A 6,000-nucleotide genomic window follows, 5' to 3' on the forward strand; every position below is an offset into this window, starting at 1 on the left:
ATCTCTGATTGGTTCTATATTTTCCAAATTCTCTACTCCTACGATAATTCATTTCATGTTACATTATTTAAAATCCTATACTTATTCAGGGGCTGAAATTCTACAAGCCTCAATTGTGAAAAACCTACCATGAATCTGAAGTATGCAAAAACTTATGAGCAGTCAAAAGGCCCAGGTACTTGTTTCTTTCATTCGTGAGGCCCTCAACATCACAATATTTGAAATTTAGGAAAAGCAGTACTTTTTAAATCATAGCCATTTGTACACTAATGGTGACTTCTGATGATAAATATAATGTATTCAAACAGAACTTTTCTTAAGCAAAGAGACAAGGAAATTAATATAAACAATTGATCAAATGCCTGAGTATTATTTGTGGAAATATCAACAGTTATCAATTTTAGCATAAGAAAATGTTATGTCCAAAACACCTCCATATTCACTGCCGAAAACAGTGGTGAAATGAAGGGATATGCTATGGTCTGAATGTGTCCCCCCAAAATTCATGTTAAATTCTAACCCCCAAAAGTGATGGAATTAGGAGATGGATGGAGCCTTTGGAAAGTGGGGTCTTTGGGAGGCAGAGCCCTCATGAATGAACCAGGAAGAGGAGCCTTACCAGAACACGACCATGCTAGAGCCTTGATACTGGACTTCCCAGCCTCCAGAACTATGAGAAAAAAACCTCTCATTTATAAGCTATCTAGTCTGGTATTTTGTTATGAAAGTCTGAATGAACTGAGTATACAACTGTTATCTTTTTTTTTTTCACTTCAATTTAGCCTAGCAAAGCTGGCTGTGGTTACTCTAAGACAACTCACAATGAATCATGACCATTGTATAATCCCTGACCCTTGAGTTTGGGCAGAATCCATGGCCTATTTAGTTTTTTTTCCCCTGTGATTTGTTTTATCCAGTAAAACAAGACAAATGTGAGATATCCTTCCTTTGATCACATTATGTTATATAAGTCTTATATATAGTCTTATAAGTCTTATATACAAGCCTTATGTTATATAAGGAGAGTAGAGCAAGAGAGTCCTCCTGCTAGCCTTGAAGAAGCCAACTGTCACTGTGACTGTCTGTAAAAAGGGCCATATGGTGGGGGCAGGGGGTGGGGGCAGGGAGGGTGCCTGGATGGCTCAGTTGGTTGAGCGTCTAACTCTTGATCTCAGCTCAGGTGTTGACCTCAAGGTCATGAGTTCAAGTCCCACCTTGGGCTCCACACAGAGCACACACTGGGCATGGAGCCTACTTAAAAAGGGGGGGAGGGGCCGTATGGCAGGGAATTCAGACAACTGTGGGAAGCCCCCAGCAGAAAGTCAGTATGAAGACCATCACGCCCCCCTCCCAAGGCATACAAGGCATACAGACACAAGGAAATGAATTCTGCCAGCAACCTAAGTGAGGTGAGCCTCAAGGAAGATTTTTCCCAAGCTGGGTTCCAGATGAGAATGCAGACCACCAACACCTTAATCACAACTTTGTGAGACCCTAAGCACGGTACCCTGTCCACAGGAATTGTGAAATAATAAATGAGTATTGTTTTAAGTCACTAAGTGTGTGGTAATTTGTTACACAGCACAGGAGACTAATGTACTGGCCAACTCTAAGTTCAGCCTGTGTGTGCTAAGATCATAAAGGTAGAACTAAGCTGCTATCCCACCTATGGACTTCCTTCCACCAACAAATTTCATGAAGGAATGAAGGAGAGGCATATTTTGGCACTTTTATGTACTAACCCACAGTTACACATCAAACTTTCAGTGCAAAGGGAACCACCTTTGCACTGAAAAGTGTTCTCCTGAACATCACCAATAAGGATGACCATATTTTTCTTAACCCAGGATCAGACTCTATGGTCTGACAGAGAGATTCTTGTGCTACTCAGAGAAATCAGATTTCATACGGGAGCTATAGTTTACATGTTGAAATGTCAGACTGTAGAGATATTCTGACGGTTTGTAGTACTAAGGAGTACAAAATCAGCACAGCCCAGAAAATCTAGGCCTGTTCGGAGAAAATCTAAAATATCAATAGCTTCCTAACAGATAAAATTATTGGTTTCATCTTACCTTTTAAGCCCTTTCCAACTCTACAGACTCCCACTCCTGGAAGCCCTCCCCTCCCTTGACTTCCATGGCACTCTTCCTCCTGGTTTCTCTCCTATTCATCTATCCTTTTCTTTGCAGGCTCTGTTGGTGCCTCCTCAGATATCACATAACCAAGAAGCCTCACCCAGTTGTATCCCAATCCTCTTGTCTTTCCACCGGACACCCTCTCTCTTCATGCAATAATTCTTTTTGGATGACACTGGCGATAAAATAGTAAACAGGTCTAATACGGTGCCAATTCTTATGGAGCTTGTTTGCTAGATCACCAATAGGCAGTTCACCTCTTCCCTCAGTGATCTCACCCACACCCTTAAGCAAAACTACAAATGCACTGGGCAAACCAGCACAAATCAAGGATCCACACCTTTCCTCAACACACCTCATTTCCAACTGCCTTCTGGGCACATCTTCCAAATATCTCACATACAGTGTAGTCAAAATACAGCTTATCATCCATGCTCCTCCCTCCCCGCCAACCTCTAGTTCTTGATACACAATTGGCGTGCTCCGAACTTCAACAGAATTACCATCCTTCTGGTTGCTCCGGTTTAAAACCTTAGCACCATCTTCTGTTCCAATCAGATACCAGATCTATTCATTCTTTCCCTGAAATATGTCTGTCCCCTATCCCCACTTCATTTCTACCACCACTGTTTTTGTCCAAGCTCTCATTTCTCCTAATTGAACTTCCTTTCACCCATTTGCTCATTTCATTATCCGTTATTTCAACAAATATTTTGAAAGCACCTGCCAAGCACCAGGCACGAGATACAGAAAGAAAGTACAATAGGCTGCACCCTCACAGAGCTTAGGGTTTATCAGAAGACCACAATTAAATGAGTAATTACAATAAATGGGTAACACAGAAAGTAAATTCAGTATCATGGAAATACCTTACTCTACAAAGTAAGAAAAGACCACTGCATTCCTCTAATTGCCCCCAAAATGTTTAAGCTGAGAGCTAATGTATGAATAAAGCTAGAAGTGGGGGAAAAAATGTTTCCGGTGGCAGAAAAGGCATTTACAAGTGGTTTGAGCAGTTTGAATAACAGATTTGAGGCGAGAGGCTAAAAAGAGGATAAAAAGAAAGGCGGAGGCCAGATCATGGCTTTGTAAGCTACAGTAATTTGAACACTTATCCTAAAGAACCCATAGGAAGTCACTGGAGGATTTTAGATAAGGTAAATTATGATGAGATTTGACTAGTGGAAAACTGATGAAAGGGAAACAAGTCCAAACACTGTCCTTTCAATCAATCCTCTACCCAGATGTAAGAATGCAATATAGCTCTCAGCCCTTTGCTTTCTTCCCCAAAAGATTTTAATGGCTCCTTCCTGCAGAAAGGAATCCAACTCAGCTAGGCACTCGGACCCTCTCCCTGCCTTGTGGCCCGGCTGACTTTTCTTTCCAGTCTTTTCTCCTCACATCTCCCAAACATTCAGCTCTCGTCTTCATGAGTAGTTTCACCCATTCTTTACGTTCCGCGCGGAACACCCTTCAGACTTTCACTGCCTTCCTTCCACGCGGTTAACCCACTCATTCAAGTTGTCCCTCATGATACACTCTTTCCTGGCCATCAGTCGACCTAAATGACCCTCCCAGTCCCCAAGTACCCTGGGTAGTCAGTCTGTCTCCTACTAGACTGTAAACTCCTTAAAAGCTACAACAGGGTAGCCTCAACTCTCAGCTCTGCGCACAAGTGCCCGACAGCGGTGCGCACACTCAGGGTACGCGTCAGGGGAGCGTGCCAGACAGCAACACACCCAGACACGCAACCTGACACGCACACACACTAGCAAAACACAGAGTCGCCGTGCGCTTTCCGTAGTAAAGATCCTCCACCCAGACGCCCGGAGCTCTAGGGAACAGAAGGGAGACGCCACCACCGTTCTCCCCGCCCTGTAGCCCGGTCCCTAAGACTCGGTCGGGCTGCAGGCTGAAGGCCTCCGCCACGTCATCGCAACCTGCCTTGCCGTTTCCCGACGGCTGCCTCCACCGCCTCTAAAACTTCAGGCTCCAGAACGGCCGGGCCCGCCACAGGTTAACGTAGCCCGCCACTTCCGGGATGTTGCCTAGGCTACCCGAGCGCCGTACTTCCGGTGGGGCCAGAGCGCAGGCGCGTCCCAAAGGCTGGCAGGGAGTGTGGTGGGTGGAGGCAGGTCCTCGTCCGTGTGCTCTGTGCAAGGTTCTGGGCAAAGCTTTCGAGGGTAGGCATGTAACATTAGCCAGTTTCTCGTGAATTCTCTAAAAGAAAGATGTCGCTCTCCACACGAAGCTTCACATATAATACTGACTTGCTTTCACCTTTTTTTTTTCCCAGAAATATTACCGCCTATCAATGTGCCATAGACTAATGCTAGGTCCTGCGGGATCTAAAAATAGGCAAGATCCCTGTCTTCAAAAAGCTTACTGCATAGTAGTAAACAGCTGTCAACAGACACAAATGTAAAATTAGGACTGTGACAAGTGCTAGAAGATACTAACTAGATACGAAATTTATAGGAATATTTGTTGGAATTACTCAGGAAAGCTGAAAAGCATGAGTCAGCTACCAGGAAAGAATAAAACATTCCTGCAGAGGGAGCCACATACGCAAAGCTGTGTGGCAAATGCAATAAAAAAAAAATAAAAAAAAAACAAAACCTGGAAGTTCAGTATATCTGGAGATCAGAGAGCAGTGGGAGCCTGTTAGAGAAGCTGACTTAATAGGTTAGCCCCAGGACAGGAAGAGCTGTGTAGGCTATGGTAAGGACTTTACAAAGCATTTTATTTGAAAATGGAGTTAATTTGCTCCAGTAAGACAACTTCGTTTAGTCCCTGGTTTTCTACTGTTAAGACACATCCGTACAGGGATCAGCAAATACATCTTCAGCACCTTCTAGATGCTAAGAACTACCTTGAAACAGTTTCCACTCTGATTGGGGAAATTTTATGTATATATATTGACGGGTCAATCAATATAATCACTCCCTACATACATTCTCAACTCCCTGCCCCTCTCTGAATTACTGTAATTCTGGGCAAAACCATAGTTCTGGCCATTGCAAAACTCCTCACTAAGTGCCTGCATCTTTGCAGCTGAAACTGGAAGGAGAAAAACACCCAACATGCTAACTTTAAATTCATGATTACTAATTTTAAGTGTGCCCTTAAAGATGCCTGAAGACCATATTAAAGATACCCCAGTGATTTCTCCCACTCCTACAGGACGACTTTATACCTTCTGTCATGGCCAACGTATCTTCCTCTGTCCTCAGTCTTAGCCAGTGACCTTGCTTCCTACTTGATTGATAACACTGAAGCAATCTGAAGAGAATTTCCATAAGCTCCCGTTGCTAATTCAGTCCTTCTATCACATCTTTACCCACAAATCTGCCTTCCAGAAGCTCAACAAAACCTAAACAAAAGAAAGATGAAGAACATTACATCAGTATACATAATAATTAAATTGCTCAGAACCAGTAATAATAATTTTTAAAAAAATGTTTTAAGCAGCCAGAAAGAAACATTACAGAGAAACAAAAATAAGGATAACACTTTATTTCTCATTAGAACTTTGTAAGCAAAAAGACAGCATAGAACATTTAAGTGTATTGAAAGAAAAAAGCTGTTAACCTAGAATTCTTTTCTGTCAAAAATATTTTTTTTCAATGAGAATGCTTCCACACATAACTGCTTCCACACATAACTGATACAATTTATCATCAGGAGATCCTCACTATGAGAAATGTTAAAGTAAATACTTGAAGCAGAAGGAAAATAATACCAGATAGAAATCTGAGTCTACATAATGAAGAGCACTAGAAATAACTTTAGGGATAAATATATACAATTATTTTTCTTATTATTTTAATCTCTTAAAAAGTAATTAACTACTTAAATAAAT

At 42.2% G+C, this 6,000-nt stretch overlaps 1 protein-coding gene across 11 annotated transcripts in view; it reads right to left on the reverse strand.

Moving 5' to 3' along the window:
* Positions 1–5,432, reverse strand: part of SPICE1 (spindle and centriole associated protein 1) — a 63,450-nt gene extending 58,018 nt beyond the window's left edge. For 5 of the 11 annotated variants that reach the window (XR_006718328.1, XR_006718327.1, XM_045502072.1 and 2 more), the window contains exon 1: positions 4,083–4,206. The gene's annotated coding sequence lies outside the window, so the exon portion shown is untranslated. Of the gene's footprint in view, positions 1–2,075; positions 4,207–5,334 lie in introns of those variants that run through there. The other 6 variants (XM_045502076.1, XM_045502073.1, XM_045502071.1 and 3 more) reach the window with 5 other exon arrangements.
* Between the last annotated feature and the right edge of the window lie 568 nt (positions 5,433–6,000).

This window comes from Leopardus geoffroyi, chromosome C2 (genome assembly GCF_018350155.1).
Source record: "Leopardus geoffroyi isolate Oge1 chromosome C2, O.geoffroyi_Oge1_pat1.0, whole genome shotgun sequence".
NCBI classification, from domain to species: Eukaryota; Metazoa; Chordata; class Mammalia; order Carnivora; family Felidae; genus Leopardus; species Leopardus geoffroyi.